Consider the following 18,490-nt stretch of genomic DNA (forward strand, 5'->3'; position numbering starts at 1 on the left):
GCCAGACTCTTAAGAGTCACTTCACACATTTCATGTTACTGGTGTGCTATTCAATTTAGGGAGGGGTAGTGTTTATCTTCAAATGTTAAACACAAATATGACAAATGGATTTAGTATTTTAAATCTTGCGTGTACACAAATCAGAGGCTCTGGCTTCCTGTTGAATATGACCTTGTTGGCAAATATAGGTCCATTCCTAAGTAATTGCTGCTTTGTGCAGATACAAGACTTGAAAAGCACATAACAGTGAATTAGGAAGTGAGAAAGGGTGTCATTCTTCTACCATTCAGTTCTATGTACTGTTAATGGGGAGACAAAGGGAGTCAACCTCACCATCTCATCATGAAGGGAGTGGGATCAAGGGCTTCACCAACACTACAGAAGCCCTCAAGTGCACCACTGCACCCATGGGTGCCACAGCAATCTAGGAGTTAAAGATATAATAAATCTAATTTTTAGTTCTATTTTCAGTTGCAAGAAGGATCTTGGTATATGGCAGGCACCCCCAAACTCCTCCCTCCAGATGTTTTGGGACTACAATTCTCATCATCCCTGACCACTGGTCCTGTTAGCTAGGGGTGATGGGACTGTAGTCCCAAAACATCTGGAGGGTCCAGTTTGGGGATGCCTGGTATATGGGGAAGTTAGTTGTTAGAAAATGTAACTAGATGAATAGTTACACTCCAGCATTGTTCTCTGAATCTGGAGCAGCTTAGCTGGAGCCGAGTGACACAGAGCACCATCCCAGGTTGGTCTAACATTGGGTTTCCCAGTGTTTCAGCCCTCATATTTATACTATTGCCTTACACCAGTTAGTGCATTACTCACAACCACCTGAGTATACATTATTGGGCCTAACATTGCTTAAGTATTTCTGCAGGAAAGGGAGTTCTACTGTAGATGGCTCTGAACTAAAAGCAACAGTGTGAGCCAAACTCTAGACATCTATGAAAGGTAACTAGTCAGATAGTTTCAGCCCTTGATTCTCACAGTTAGTGTATTGCAGGCCCAGGCACAGTGAGCCTGCGAAGGTCGGGGTGACCCATGGAAAGAAGGAATAAAGACATTACAAACCAAATTGGGATTACAGAGGCCACAACTTTATTGATTACAGAAACAATCTGGTCTCAGTTTAGGCACTGGGTGTCTATCCTGAATCAACCAACTTGATCTGCTGGCTGTTTGTTTCATCAGGAGTGGTGAAATAAACCCACAGCAAGGTCAGATAACCTGCTCGCCTGCTCACCTTCGAGTGGGGTGCATCACAGCAGTAAGGGAGGAAGGCTGGGATGTTCAGTGTCAACTGTGCTGCTCAGTACCAGCACAGCCTGCTTTTATGTCCAGTTGCTGGACCTGACTGAAGCCAGGGACCACTGCCTTGCTTGGCTTTGATAAGCCAGTTTGAATTTGCAATTTGCAGGGTGAGTCCCAACCTAGCGGCCAACAGAGAAGCCGATGTCATCTGTCAGCTACAGTATGTGCGAAACTGATCCTCAGCGGCCACACTGGGCTGCGATTTCTGCTCCTAATTATCCAGTAAGTGGTCTTTGTTTCTCATACTTTACCAGCCATGTAACATTCTGCTATATTCTACTGAATAAATGCTGACATGCTGAGGTTCATATTAGCTGATATGACCATAGGTTACAGTTGTAAAGCAATGCTAGGACCAGGCCTGTTGGGCCATATCCCAAGGCACCAAGGGGAATTTTGATGGCCTCACACACTGTCTCCTTGTCACACAAAGATATTTCACAATTTGACACGACAGCAGAAGGCATTTAGGCAGCCACCTGTCAGGTGCACTCTAGCTGCATCCTGCACTGAGCAGGGGGCTTAACTAGGTGACCTCCAAGGTACCTTTCTAATCTCTGATCCCATACTAGGGCCATGAGGCTATCTACACAACTCAAAAAGCTGACACCTAATCAGTCAGACTTCTTGTATTTCTGTGACAAATGAAAGCAGTCATAAAAACAGGGCAACTGCACAATAAAATGTGGCAAACCCAGAAATTATTGTAAACTTCCACCCACTCCTGATTGTGCAGACACCATAAATTGCCTGATGGTCAGCAAATGATAGATTCCACAAATTACCTGAGAGCATTCTGGTACTTAGGTGGATTTTCAAGAGTACAAATGTACCTTAAGAGACAAATCAATCTTCAGCGAGTTCTGCAAACACAAGCTACACTTACTTTATCCATTAATGTATGCTGAAGAACTCTGAGCACACTATGGGTCAGGCAAGCAACCCAGCACATCCTGGGGCCCAAGAGGCATTTTTGTTCCGGGCTAAAGGAATGCTACTAATCTCTTGACTGATTAAACGGAAGTAGAGCAGTCTTAGAACTGGAAAATTCCTGGCAGAAAACTTTTACCCACTTGATTCAATGTAATAAGCATGTGCCTGAAAAAGGGGGAAAGGCAGATTTCCCCCTTGGGGACAATATATATTTAATATGCAGTTAGGGCATATAGGTGAGCAGGAAAAATTCATGAGCATTAGCAAGAGGTGCTTCCAATCATGTATAATTGTATGTGAAGATCTCAGTTCAATTATCAGCAAGGTGAAATTAAGTCATTTTATATTTAGAAAAGCTTACACACTGTTGCTTACATTGGCCTTTACTTATTACTGATGATGACTTTTTATTACACATACAGCAACTATCCCTGCATGCATTTATTTTATTCTCGGCAGATGTATGGGGGAGAAATATTTATAACAATATATTGAGGAGGGGAGAGATAAAGTTACATGGATTAACTCAGTGCTGCTTGTTTGGAAAACAGGTTGAAGCTGTGCTAAAAGCAGATGCAGGGTTTTTAAAATGCATATTGATTATAGAGGGCAGTCTTCTTGGAAAATTGAAAGAAGTGTGGTGGCTTTTTTTGTGAAGCTGCTGTCTTTAAAGACTGACATAGATAAATCTGTATTAATCAAAGTGCAGCCTTTTGAAATGGTGGGGCCCCTCCAAGGAAAGCTATGTTTCTTTCTGATTTCCTACTATGCTCTATTTACACTGCCATATCCTACATAAGAGCACACAGAGAAAATAACTCAAAGTAAAGACACAGAGGAACAAAGAAAGTAAAGACACAATGGTCTCTGACTCCATAACTTTAAACAGGATAGGAAACCTGGGGGCTACTAGATGTTGTTGGCACCACAAGCCCCCAGCATCCCTGACCATTTGTCCATGCTGACTGGGAAGGCCGCAATTTCCCCACCCCAACTTAAACTAAAGCATTGTGAATGAGTCATGGACTTACATACCATCACAATTTCTACATTTTGGTTTGGAGAGCAAGCACTAGCTGAACTTTCACTGTTGGAAGCAGGACTCTCTGGCAATCACAAGTTGGGAGAGTGCTGTGTTTCTCACAACAGGACTATGCAAACTGACGTTTTGATGCAGGAAAATAAAATGGAAACTGTATGAAAAACCACGGGTTTATGATCTCAGAAAAAAATCCACTGATGGAAAAAACAGCATTTTGAGCTGATATTTTACTACAACACTTGGAATACCAGCCCCAAACTGTTTACTACTTAGTCATACAAAATCCATGCTTCCGTTCAGTGGCGGCGGGAGGGTGGGGGAAGAGGAGAAAGACTTTGCCTCTTCATTCCTTTCCCCATCACCAGTCATGGCAATGACAAGGAGATCTTCAGATTGGTGTTGGTGCTGACCTTTAAAGCCCTAAACGGCCTCGGTCCAGTATACCTGAAGGAACATCTCCACCTCCATCGTTCTGCCCGGACACTGAGGTCCAGTACCGAGGGCCTTCTGGTGATTCCCTCGCTGTGAGAAGCCAAGTTACAGGGAACCAGGGAGAGGGCCTTCTCGGTAGCGGCACCTGCCCTGTGGAACGCCCTCCACCAGATGTCAAAGAGAAAAATAACTACCAAACTTTTAGAAGACACCTAAAGGCAGCCCTGTTTAGGAAAGCTTTTAATGTTTAATAGGTTATTGTATTTTAGTGTTTTGTTGGAAGCCACCCAGAGTGGCAGAGTGGCTAATAAATTATTATTATTATTATTATTAGCTGTGAAAGAAGAGGGAAGTTTTGGGCAAACTGTGGGAGAGGAGTTTTGGGACAACTGTGAGGGGATGGGGACTGGCAACAGGGTCAGAATTTTGGTGGGTAGGCTGGGGTGGAGAAGTTGAAGGAACTGTAAGGGGATGCAGATTCAAAGAATCTGTGAGGAGGCGGTGAAGGTAGGGGTGTTGCATCCTGTTTTTCCACCTTAGGTCTGCCTCCTGCCCCATCTCACAGCCTCACCCCACCCACCACTTCCACCACCAGAACACACCGGCTCTCGCAGAACAGTGGGAGCTGGGGCATTCCACAAAGTGTTGCCACTCAGCTTCTCCATCTGAGGGTGGGGAAGACAAGGGGCAACACCACCCAACAGAACACCTCCCTCTCATGGCTGCCAGCAGAAGCTGGGAGGTTGGAGCACCGCCTCTTGCACTTCCTCAGCATGAAGCAGGCACTTCACCCCACCTCACAGGCTGTCTGTGTGAGGGAATGGGGGTTGGGAGAGGTGTAAAGGGGGGTGGCAAGGGGAGTCAGCGGGATGGTGAGCAATGCAAACAGTGGCGGCAGCCCATAGTGTGTGTGTGTGTGTGTGTGTGTGTGAGAGAGAGAGAGAGAGAGAGAGAGAGAGAGAGAGAGAGAATGATATGTATGTAAATTTCAAGGAATGTTATTGTTACACCAAAGTAATGCAAGACAATTACACTGTTTATACCATACCCCATGGAGATGGAAATATATCTGGTAGTCATTTTTGAAGGAAGTTATTAAAAAGAATAGAGGCTATAATAAATATTTGATCCTTCTGTGCTATTTTTGGCTTATTTGAAAGATCAAGAAATGGGTGGCAACTGGTTTTTAGTTTACTAGCAGCTACAAATGTGTTGATCTCCAAACCAACAGCAGAAACTGCTTGTTTAGATAAGATATAGGTACTGCATAGGTGACAAACCTGACTTGTTAAATTTAAGGATGTTGATGCCATTTGTAAGGGCCATAATTCTATGAGGGGAAAATCACTCTAAAATTGCTCTGAAGTGGACCAGTGCAGTTTCCTTTGTGGAAGGAATTCACAATGTACCTCTCACGCATTTTCAGTTTGTCATAAACAGGAAGCATGAAGAGAAAATTAAAATCAATTTCACAATTATATGATATATTAACAGTGTACACCTATGCATGCCTACTGAGCATGGTGAAATGCGATCCTGAACAAACAGGCAATGCCTTATATTGCATGGAAAGTGAAACTAGAACTAGAACTGAAGAACGTCTGAATTTGTGAATTGTGAATTTGTGGTTGCTGTATAGTCATTGTTAGACAATAAAAGAGTTGCTGTTAATCTACTGCAGATTCTGACATTCATTAAGCACTTTGAAGTAATCCCCATTGAGTTCAATCATACATACTTTCAGAAAAGTGTATATAGGACTGCAGCCTAAATGGCAAATTTGCTTTTGGAAGGTCATTAGAGGTGATAAGGCAGGTTACAGAGCTTTAAGCAAATCACTTGATGTACTTTCTAAATGCAATCAAATTAATTATAAATGCAAGAGGCCATATCTTCTTCAAAGTCATTGTTCGAACTCATTTGCTGCATTTCTGCCATCCTTCAATCCTTCATGATGATTTAAGATATGCCAGCTCTAAATACCGTATGTAAATTCTCATAGATGTGGCATCAAGCAACCATTGGTAAGATTCACTGTACCTTTTTAGGCTTAAGTGTATAATTACTGCACACAGAAAATATGCTATGAGATACCTTTGCATGTCCATGAAGAATAAATCACATTATGTTTTTATAATATTTGTCACACAGAGAGTTATTTGTCCAAAATGACTTTTTTAAAAAAGTATTTTGCTACTAATGGCATGAAAAGGGTGATTACTTTAAAACTTATTCAAATGATTGCTTAGCTGTCACTCTTAGGGGTTGCTGATATTCCTATTCAGTCATCCTTTCTTACCATGAAAGAGATGCATCTGCATTTCTGAAAAGGATACAGAATGAGCTAATGAGAAAACTCATGCAAATTGCAAGCCAATCAATTTAATTCCCAGCAAATGGCAAGGTACATTTAAGAGATTTGGAGAAAAAGAAAGCATCTTAGTCATGAACCATGAATTCCTCGTAGCACTTTTGACACTTGTTGAAATTTATAGTCAACAAGGTGATTCAGCAAGCTGCAAGCTCTCAGGCTAACTTTTAAATACTGCTATGCTCCAGTAGCTAGATTTCTTTTCCATTATCAAGGGCTAAGTTGAAGATGCTAGTATTGAGGAGCCAGGTTTCAGATGGTGACATCTCAGACATCAGAGTAATTTCACCAGTGAAGCAGATAAAGGAACTGAAGAACTGTCATTGATTGTTGTAGTGCGATCCCAAATATTAGTGTGAAAAATTGACAACACCAGGGACAGTCAAGTGAGGAATATGCTCAGTGCCGTAATTGCTGCAGCTTGTTCGTCATCATTATTCAGCCAATGTTAGCCTTAACTCAGTGTGAAGGAGTCAATCTGTATCAGAATTTAAACATGAGCTTAGATTTGAATGGATGTTTTCCATCCTATAGACTCAATAAAATATAAGCACAATAAAATATATAGGCAAATCCCTTCTCCAAAGACTGACTTCACTCCACACTGAAGCAACCATACATACGTGTGTGTGTGTGCGCGCGCGCACGCACACACACACATACACACACACACAGTGTTATACATGACAACCAGACACAGCGCTCAGTGCTGCCCTTCCCCAAGCCCCAACAATAATTACCGTATTTTTTGCTCTATAAGACTCACTTTTTCTCACCTAAAAAGTAAGGGGAAATGTGTGTGCGTCTTATGGAGCGAGTGCAGGCTGCACAGCTATCCCAGAAGCCAGAACAGCAAGAGGGATTGCTGCTTTCACTGTGCAGTGATCTCTCTTGCTGTTCTGGCTTCTGAGATTCAGAATATATTTTTTCTTGTTTTCCTCCTCCAAAAACTAGGTGCGTCTTGTGGTCTGGTGCGTCTTATAGAGCGAAAAATACGGTATGTTCATGAACACTCACAGAACACAGACAAAACCTGAGCCTCCCATTTCCACCACCCCAAAAGGTCCCATTGAACAGAACAGGACCATTTTGCAATGGAATCCACAGAGATAAACACAGCCCCTCCCAGATACATTTATTATGTCCCAAGCATTTCTCTATCAGCTGCCCCATCTGCTGTCTGCAGGGGGGGTGTCTCTGTGTGTGTGTGTGTGTGTGTGTGTGTGTGTGTAATGAATAGACTGAAATAAGCATCCAGTGGCCCACAAGGCATGTGTGGTAGGCTGCGTCTAGCTTGGTACAGACCTAGTAGAGAAAATTTCCATGTCAGCTGGGAGAAATGAGTAGGAAAATAGATACTTTTTTATTTCACTAACTCCCCCTCAAAGAATGAGATAAGAAGAGAGAAGAATGAATAAGACATCCAGTTGCCTTTTCAGGAAGAAAACAAAAAGCAGAGGTTTGTTAAAGTTGAGTATGTTAGTGGTTATTGCATACTACAACTCTCCAGGTAAAAATAATTTGAATAAAAAAATTGCACATCAAAGATGTGTTGACAATTCTGCAGTGGAATTTTAATATATACTCATGCTGAAGTTCAATAAATGAATGTTTCTTTTCATTCAGGTCTATTCAGAACTAACAAAGTGAGGAAATTAACTCACTGGATACATTTCTTCAAGATCTACAAATACTCTGTTAAAACCAGGAGAAGTCAGAGGTGGCAGGGATGGAGAGGCAGAAAACTCCACATGTAAAAAAAGGCTAGTCCACAATTACTTGCCCTTATTCGATTTACTTGTCCTAAGCTGGTTCATTTGACCCTGGAAACTGTTTGATTTCATCCCCATTGCTTTAGTGGACACATTCTGTATATTAATTGAACCCCACACTGTGTACTCAAGCATTTTAATTGCTTTTCCTCTTGGGGATTAGAGCATACACTGCAACCTTTAAGAAATCATGTTAGGAGTCAATGCCCTCAATTTTGACGGATTCAGTGGTGATTATGAAATAGGGTGACATTTCATTAACAACTCTTAAACCATCGACCTTGACAGTGCAGTCTGGGGACAAATGTAGCTAATTTAATTGTGTAAGAATGATTTAAATTCACTTCAGTTCAATCATATTATCAAGAGAAGGTAGGCAGGACTAATTTGCTACAAAATTGTAGGAAGGTCCAATACCATACATAACTTTGCTATCTTTTTAAATCAACTGTAGACCATATCACCCATTTAGGTACTTAACAAGTTATTAATATTATTGTTTTGATGTTACTGATAATGAGGATTCTGCAAAAAAATTAAACTTTAAGAAACAGTGGCCAAACAATGGTGGGCAAAAATCCTCATTCAGCAGAGCAAATATCTTGAGCGTACACAGCCAAAGGCTCAATGTATTGGACCAAAAGACAGACAAGCAAAACTCCACTGGTACAATGGGGGCTTCCATACTTCCTTTCCCCCATTAGAGCCCACTATGCACACCTACAAGCTGCTTCTGAGGGTGAAAAGACCCTACAGAGCAGTGTGTGATAGAGCATGTTGGTGGCTGCAAAAGGAGAAAACAGCAGGGCACACTTAGGCAAGCAAAAGTGCATTTCTGCAATTATCTGGGTCCAAGTCATTATCTATCATGGATAACTCCCACACATTTTAGTGGGGCAGCTGCCTATATACATTTATTCATTCATCAAATGCATAGACTGCCCTTCCTTAAGCAGTAATCACAGGACAGTTCCCCATATAATTTCTAAAAACATGATGTTGAAAAACAACTACACAATGCCAATGAGATAAAATCCAACAGAAACTACAACCAATCAATGTGAAGACCTCAAGCCACAGTTAGAACCAAAACAACAACTCAAATCCTTCCAAAAGCCTAAGAGAAAATGTGATTAAACCAGGTATCATAAACTTAGTAAAGTTGTGGCAATCTGCACCTCCAGGAGGAATGAATACCACAGGCAGCGTGCTACTATAGAGAAGGCCCCACCCTGTATCCCATAGCAAGCCACGGTCGGTGGAGGAGAGTGAACAGGGCCCCTCCCCTAGCAATATTAGGGCCTGGGCTGGTCTATAGAGGAAAAAGTGTATTTTGTAACATGTCATGCAGTTTTATGGTGCTTAAGTATCATTATTTTTTTTAAAGGTATTTCAGTTTATATATTTACAGGAAATTGCACAGTAGCTCATACTGCAAAATATTGTTATTAATAGAAAAGATTGCATGATCTGACATGGGAATACAGAAGGAGACACCGTAGCACATCTTCAAGAAATTCTTCCTTAAAAGAATTTTTTTAAAAAATAGAATGAAGACTCATAGATTATCCAAGCACTGCGCTGAAGATTAAAATACTGTAACATGATCACACCCAAAATGTTGGTGTATATGTGCATGTTCTAACAATAGATCACTATTGCATCTTTTTTATGAAATCTAGTGAGATTGGATCAGTGACCATGATCACCACACAATTTGTATTTTATTTGCTATCTGATAGATGGTGAGAACACGCTCAAACCCCAGTTCTATTACTCACACAAGCAAAAATAAACTGCATGGTCATTCTTTATGAAAGGGAAAATGGCTAGTCATGTTTTAATCAAGCCCTTTGTGCTGTAGAAAGTGGTCATCGTGCGATATATTCTCTATAGATTTCAAATGCACAGCGGGACGTTGTTAAAAAGAAGTCACCTTGATTTATTTCCAATATGTTATTGTTTTAGTGAAATTGGTTCTAAGATATGTTCAAAGGGAATAATAAAGTATGTATTTTGGACACAGCAAATCACCAAAGGAATGTAAACTTTGTGTGGGAGGACTTTAATGAATGAACTAAGCTTTGATTTTTCACCTGTGAACTAATATATCAAGACCAAACTGAAATACACCACCAAATAAATATGAAATATGATAATAAAGCAAGTAGAAATTGGAAGATTGGTATCCTGGGAGATTTTCAGGCAATTCTCTTAGCTTTAACTGTATAAAAAACAAAATAGGGTTTGGTGGTGATTGTTTTCCAACTAAAAAACAATAGGCAGGAATAACTGTAAAATTTAAATTGGAAATAGGGGTTTTTGTCACAGTCAGCCATGGGACAAGTAATGTGGTCATACTGGAGCTGCTTTAACAGCTGTCAATAGCAATCATAATTTATTCCTGCATACATAAAAATGTAAGGCTGTCATTACACAGCCCCCATAGGAGGATCTGCAGTGCCGCATCACAATATTGCATTACAATCACAGCATCAGAAGAAATGAAAAACTGACCAAGCAACCAATAAAATGGGAGTCAGTTCTTATCAAGGCCTAAGACTTTTTAAAAAACAAAACAACAACCCAGAAGTGAAGTTATTTGAGGTTGGTGAAGGGGGAGCAGACTGTGAATGTTGCCTGCATACTTTGGTGAGAAGATGGGTGGGGTCTATCAGGATACATCATCTAATTAACACATATTTGCTTTCAAATCTTGTTGCTTTTATTTGTGTATGATTGATGACGGTTGCATACTGTTTTTCTGTACACTGTTTGGAAATTTTTTGATTAAGCACTTTATAAATTCTTCTGCGTAAAATAAAGAAATGGGTCACCTGAGTGGCCAGTTTGGATTGCTGCTTTTGTATATGAAGGTGTTATTCATTACAAGGAAATCCCATTGAATAATTGATGAAGAACAAATTTATTAATTCATCTTTGGGAAATAATGCAGACTACTTTATTAATAAAGAGTTGTGGTGCTGACCAAGTGGTTTTAAGTACCTAGTCATTAAGAAATAAAACTCACCCTTAAGGATTCTATTTTTATAACATCACTAGATATCATTGTAGTATCTGATTAGTTGACAAGGCAGCATACTGCAGCATCTGAGGCAAGCCACCATTTCCTGCACCTGCCACTGCTTCCCTTTCCTCTTTCTTCTCTGCCTGTTGTCCTTACCACTGTCTCCTTCTCCTTCTGTTGCTGTCTCTCTCCCCCTGCTCCCACTTCTCCCTGACATCACTGTTGCTGCCACCTCTCCTCTTTGCTGACCTGCAAAACACACCAGGGTAATCTATGCCACATTCTGAGGAATGGATCTTTCCTCAAAGCAATGGACTGCGGTTGAAGCAAATGACTGTGGAGGCCCTAGAGATCATCTGTGCCTCTTCTTCAGTTTAACTGCCTAATGGGCTTTGCCACCATCACAGCAAAGTGGCAGTGGCTCGGGCAATCTCCTTTCTCAGAGTGAGTGTTGACAAAACTCTAGCCCTTGAAACCCTTACTTCTATAGTTTCTATGCTTAAAGAAGGCTATGACTAAAACGAGCATCTTGATTTCACTACAAGGTAAAGGACCCCTGGATGGTTAAGTCCAGTCAAAGGCTGGGTGTGGCACTCATCTCGCTTTCAGGCCAAAGGAGCTGGCGTTTGTCCACAGACAGTTTTCCAGGTCATGTGGCCAGCATGACTAAACTGCTACTGATGCACAGAGAACCGTGACGAGTGCCAGGGCACATGGAAATGCTGTTTACCTTCCTGTCGCAGTGGTACCTATCTATCTACTTGCACTGGTATGCTTTTGAACTGCTAGGGTGGCAGAAGCTAGGACAGAGCAATGGGAGCTCACCCCATCGCATGGATTCAAACAGCCGACCTTCTGATTGGCAAGCCCAAGAGGCTCAGTGGTTTAGAGCACAGTGCCACATGCATCCCTTGATATTGATTCCACAATATCTCTCCAGTTTTAAGTTTAACATCTGCATCTTTCCTTCTATATGAAATAAACATATCATAGATTGAGACAGCCCTGAGGTAGTTTAGGATGATATCCGTATATGCATTTTACATCACTGATTATTAGATTATTAGATTATTATTAGTTGTTCACTCTTTTGCTATTGTTCACAGAAAGATTGTTACAAACACCTCCTTTGTACATGTCAGGCAGACCAGCTTCATCCCACAAATGGAAGTTGGTAAGAGTGGGGTGGAGGGACACCTCTCCTCGTCCACCACTATCCTGCCCCAGTCTGGTTCACAAACTGGTTGGTTTGCACCTTAAGACACCTTTAAGACCCTCAGGTGGTAGAAGAATGGAATGTGCACATGATGATACATAAAATAAATAATGTAATGCATACTTATGCAAAGAAAAGTAAGTCTGAGGCTCCCCTTCTGAACCATCTACATTTTTCTTTACTTTGCACTCCTTTTGTCAGCTTATTGATTCAAAGTATCAGGAAAAAACTTTCAGCTCAGTGGTGTGTATACATTTCTGTACCCTTTTACTGGGCTTTGAAGGAAACCTATTCAACAAATTTATTTCCCCCTTCCCTGTGCAATTTTTAAAATGGAATTTTAGACATTGTTTTGGAACTGTAACTGCTGCTTTTGGGTTTCTTAATGACCCAATCCCGATCAGTGTTTATTAAAAATAGAAAAGTTTTTATTTTTAGCAAGAAAGAAACAGCTGGCATGTATCGAAAGGAACAGTTGTTTTCTTTGTCATTCCATCTCTCTCTCTGCTCTGTTGCTGCAGCAAAATGACAGCTGCGGAAATGTAACTGGGCCAACCCTATTTTGGGGATATGCTGAACTCATAAATCCAGTCCTAATGAATCTGTCACTGGATTCGGAGATTCAGTGGAAGCCGAGAAGCCTATTTAGGATACTACTTCTGCTGTTATAAAAGGGATGAATACTCCCAAATAATATTACATTAGTTTACAGAGAAACAAGCACCCTGTCAGCACAGGTAAAATAGGCCAAAAAAATTGTAAAATGTCACAGCAGAATAATACATCCTTCAAAAGCTCAAATGGCTCTGTCTTTTAAGGGATAGTTTATTTTAACTGGGATGAAATAGGAGGACAATACAGTGGTGCCTCGCAAGACGAAAATAATTCGTTCTGCGAGTCTTTTCGTCTTGCGATGTTTTTCGTCTTGCGAAGCACGGTCCGTCGCAACTGCGCCTCTTCAAGCGGCTTTAAAAAAAAGCGCAAGACGTTTTTGTCTTGCGAAGCAAGCCAATAGGGAAATTCGTCTACCGAAGAATCCTTTCGTCTAGCGAGTTTTTCGTCTTGCGAGGCATTCGTCTTGCGGGGCACCACTGTATTATAGAGTAATAACTGCAATAAAAGGGCAAACTCTGTACAGCTAAGGTTGCCATGCTGTGCACACTTACTTAGAGTAAGTTCTACTGAGCATGATTAGTTTCAAGTAAACATATTTAAGACTTAACTGCACAGGCAGGATTCTTGAACAGAACAAAACTTAGCCAGACAATGATAAATAAGAAGCACTAAGTGAAAATCCAGACACAAACATTGTTGAGCTTTTTGAGAGACAAAATTGTTGATCTCAAAAAAAATTGAAGTTTTTGAGCTTTTTTTTTAAGGAAATTTACCCAAAAATCAACACTTCCAACATCGGTTGCCATACGCCCAGGTTTTTCCAGACATTTTACCAATTTTCGGAAATTCTGCCCAGACGATATTTCTGATGGACAAATCCCGGATATATCCAGACGTATGGCAGCCCTACACTATAGTGCTTTGCCCCATAAAGGGGAAGAAAGCATAAATCTGTATTTGCATATATTGTTTGCCATTTTTAATGTAGACATGTTCTGCAGCAATGCCACACTGTAACAGTGTGGCCACATTACTGCCATAACATGTAGCACATCTTCTGTCCTCAACCCAGGGGGCACCTCTGTACTAGAGATGCACATTCAAGAAGGAGGGAACTGCACTACACTGCTAGGATGTTGAACAGGAGCAATTCGGCTCCCATGCACACTGCAGAGCACAATTGTGACCAGGTTCAGCACAACTCACTCCAGAATTAGTAAAATTTATAAACTGGACAAAGCAAGGTACTGAAGATATATGCATTCCACCGTAGACTTCCCCCCCCTTTTTTTTTTTGGCACAATGATCATATACAGTGATCATATACTTCCAAACTACATACAAGTAAGGCATAATATGCAGCTTCTCAAAGGAATGATCAGAATCCAGCAAAATACACTAATTTATAGCTTAAGTTAATTTAAAGTCTTTTTACCTAAATAATGTGTAGTTAGGTTAACTGCATATTCCATTCAATTTCTTCTTACCATCTGTCAATGACTTTGTTCTCTGTACAATTCTTATACCTTTTGGTAAACTTTTAATTTTGAATGACTTAATGCTTATCTCCTACTTAGCCAATCCATGGCATACCAATCCATTTTTCCTCACAGGTATTTATCTTCAAAGTCAGCATGGCAAATCCTTTCCCAATACTTTAGGTAGCCTTCTGACTTCAAAATATTGGGCACTGAAGTTGTGAGCTAAAGTTGACCTGTGGTTTTCTAATATGATTCTGTGACTGACACATTTACAGAGACAATTTTCCTCTAGAAAAACTAGGATGTCACTCAAAAATACCAGCGTTTTTTAAATTATCACCTTTTTCTGTTATAAAGTAAGGAGAATCATGTTAAGAATGCCTCACTATTGCCTTGAGTTATATTACATTGTATAGCACTTCTAGCACTCAAAAGAGTTGAGTTTCTATTTACTCAAGTAGAGTAATTTTGTCACACCACACTTCTTATAGATAAGTAGCTCCGTACCTAAAGAAACTCTTGAGTAGCTTGTATTGCTTGTGTTACCCAGAATGTTTGAGATTACCCATTAAAAAATATTTTAATTATATTGTTTGTTTTTCATATTGTATACCACTCGGAGATTTTTTAAAATCTTAAACAGTTTATAAATGTGTTTAACTCAATAAATAAATAAAATGAAGCAAAAGAAGCCCAGACCTTAAAGCAATATGAAATATTTGCATGAAACAACAGCTTTTAGCAGGAAAGCCCTATTTTATATTTTTAAAAAATCATTTCCTACTTCCCCTCCCCTCAAAAAGCAGTCAAAGCAGCATACAACAGTACAATACACATGTACTGAAAAAAACAAAATCCACAAAATACATTAAACCAACAAGAAATGACAAGATTACAAAAACTGAAAAGCCACACTAAAGTAAACCCAAAATCTCCAAACAAATCCTAACTCTAGTCTATCTGCCTTTGACCAATTTCACTCACCCTTGACTGTTACTTGATGGCTGGAGCTTCATGTGGTGAACTGAAGGTGTGAATGTGTCATTGTGCTCTAAGTAGATCCTTCATCTCCTCAGACACAATGGAGTCAGTTCACACATTCATCTGTGTCGATATCCTGCTTAATCAAATGAGGTACATGACAGTGCAAGTCAGTCTGCCTGTGGATCATTAAAAATATTACCTCCAGATCAGAGCTGTGAAGCATACGTTTCACTTAAGTAGCAAAACTGTCTAAAGCAGGTCCTGATTTAAATCAGCTTGTCTAGTGATTAATGTAATAGATTGTTATATGGGTCAATGACACTTTACACAACTATGTATCACCATCAATAGAAAAATGTGTGGCCTTTAGCATTATTTTAGGGGAACAAAAATGGCTGAGATTGTTTATCGTCATTTTGTCATTCTGTCTGAAATCAGGCTGTGACGAAAAGGCTAAGAAAAATATAATCCATTGGGTTAAGGCTATGCTACAGTTAATAATAATTTTTAGAGATGGGTTTTAGCAGTAATAAAAATGGAAACATGGGATTGGTGCCATAAAACCCGTCAAATAAATGCAAAAAGGACATAAACCTGAAAAAATAGCTTTCATATAAAACCTTCCAACAAGATAAAATGCAGCTTTTGGATTAAAAAAAAAGTCATATCTCCTGCAACTTCCATAAATAATTCACTGCTAGCTTGTAAACAATGGAGAAGCACAGTATGAATGCCAAAGAGGGTCTTTATATGTCATAAAGCCACTCAAAAGTGCACTTGCTGCAGCAAGGCTGGCTGTGAGCTTTGATGTGCAGGAAAAGAAACTGCTAAGCTGAGGTCATCACTTAGTAGAAAACAATTTCCCTCATACGGAGAAGCAGACTTACTGCTGTGCTTCTGACACAGACAGATTGGATTTAAGAAACAAGACTGCATAATATGGGCTTTCAGGGGGAAAGAAATCTTGTGCGCACCTTATGAATGACCTGAAGTAGGCACAAAATAAATGACTGCTTGGAATAGCTCCAGGAAATTGACATGGCTTTGGGGCAGGGTTGCCGCGTGGCCTGTTTACACTTTTCATATGCAATTGGCATGATTTACCTCCCCTTCCTTTAACTAAACCTCTTCCACAGAGAGGCTCTCCTTCCTGCCACTCCATTTGTAAACTGTCATGCCAGTTTGGATTTTGGATTTCATATAATGGGCACAAAGATGATTTGCACACTGAAGTGGGTACAAGAAGCCAGAGAGCAAGAAAGAATCCAAGGACAAGCCTTGCAATGTTGCTGCTCAGATTTCCAAACTCCTGAGGCATATATGCACCACCGCCCCACCCAGACATTAAACTGCCAACAGATGTAGTCAAGGCCACAAGCTTAGATGGGTATTAGGCAAATTCACAGAGTGAAAGTCTGCACTTGGTTTGCTATTCTGTCTGTGGCCACTAGTCACAATGGCTATTATGCAAACTACTAAATTCAAGCTATGAGTTTCCCTATTTTCCAGGGACAATCCCAGATTTACAGAAGCTGGCCTGGCCCAACCAGGGTTCCTTGACTGCAGGAAGACTATTCAGCCCATCACACTTATAATTCTGCTTCAAAACCCCCTGCTCATCATTGCATGGGTGCAATTTAAGAACACCTGACGAAGGCTTCTTTTGCTACCAAATTACATACGTAGAAGATACTTTGGTATTACATCCCACATGCTACCAGAACTGAAACAATAAGCTTTACAGTGAAAATTATGTATACAGAAGAGAGAGCATGGAGATTTAACAGAACCACATGACTTGACAGTGCTAATTTATGTAAATTTGGGGCAAACAGCAAAAGGTAGGTTAGGTCAATGCAGCTGTTTCTCTCGACTTCTTCAGAGCATTTTACATGGTTTTGAATTTGCATTTATTATTGCATTTCTAACCACAAGCCTCTCCTGGGCTTGTGATTAATATTTTCAAGATGTCAAAAGAGCTTCCAAAGTAATTCTTGTCACAGCCAGCTTTAAGTGCAATTCAGAAGTCTGCCTCAGTCTTTTACAAGTTCAAGGCTGAGAAGCTGTAAAATGTCAGTCACCGAAACTACCTCTTCAAGAAGACAAAAATATAACTGCTAACATTAAACTTGTATTAAAGAGTGGAGGGTGTTTTTTAAAAAGAAACCAAGACTAATTGCCAGCTTCTTGTGAACATTATGTAACTCAGTAAAAAGCTCAATTTTGATAATACGTACTTTAAAGTCCGATAAAATTATTTTTTCCAGAGAGGGTAAAAGATAAACACAAGTTTTTATTCAATCCTATATCCACTTACCAGGAAGTAAACCCAACTGAACTCAGTGGGACTTACAGCAGAGTAGACATGCATAGCCTTGCACTATAAAACACAAATACTTCACTTTTACAGTCCTATACAAATTACCTGAAAATTATTCATCTTATTTAAGTCACTGGAATTTATTTCTGGTTATCAGCTATGGTGCAGCAAGACAGCATGTAAGTGGAAGTTCTCCCATTGCTTGCTGTGTTTGGAGAGACCTCATGAAGCCCTACCTGCAATAACAGGCAATGCAACTCTGCTTTCACATGGGAAATTCTGTCCCCTGTGAAGACAAATGGACTCCATGAGGTTCTTCTGTCCTTGTTTCCACAGTTAGGAAATGGAGCATCTTTCCACATCTCCAGGTGTAGGGTGGATAAGGATCATGCCAGCTCTCCCTACTCCCACACAGGCAAGTTGCATGTGTACAGGCTTGTGGTACAATCAGGAACCTGCAAAACACAAGCTCCCCAATCACATAAGAAGAGTACATCTATAAATGTACTTACAAAGACACTGTTCAGAGCATCACCTGAACAGAGAGGTTGATGGCATGGGCAGTGGGCACAATCATGCTCCAATTTGAATTTGTACAGCAATATGTTGCATGGATAAAGCTCCTGAATCAAGCCTAGCAAATTTAAGGACAGGGTGGTGAGGCAACAGTCTTCTTCCATTCAAGCTAAAATTAAGTCTAAACCTTTCCTGAACTTAAAATAGTTCTTCTTGCTCCAGCCAATGTTAAGCATTTTTAAACTCTTTGGTTTCAGTGGGACTGCTAAATTTTCTGGAGACCTCAAAAATCAGCAGGGGGGAAAATCCAATCAAGGTGTTTATCAGCAGCACTGCTTTTAATATCACTATAACAAAGTTCAATATTAAAAACACCCAACAGAAAACATAAATGTGCATGTATATTTCACAATTAAAACCCACTTTTAAAGCAGCTGAAAGTTTGAAAAGCTTCTGAATAATTTGG

The 18,490-nt window shown here is 40.2% G+C and overlaps 1 long non-coding RNA gene across 4 annotated transcripts in view; it reads right to left on the bottom strand.

The window, feature by feature from the left end:
• LOC309530830 overlaps positions 1-18,490 on the bottom strand; it is a 572,302-nt gene that overhangs the window by 369,175 nt on the left and 184,637 nt on the right. The gene's annotated exons all lie outside the window — the stretch shown is intronic.

Source organism: Podarcis vaucheri (genome assembly GCF_965113315.1).
Source record: "Podarcis vaucheri genome assembly, chromosome: 4".
Lineage (NCBI taxonomy): Eukaryota > Metazoa > Chordata > Lepidosauria > Squamata > Lacertidae > Podarcis > Podarcis vaucheri.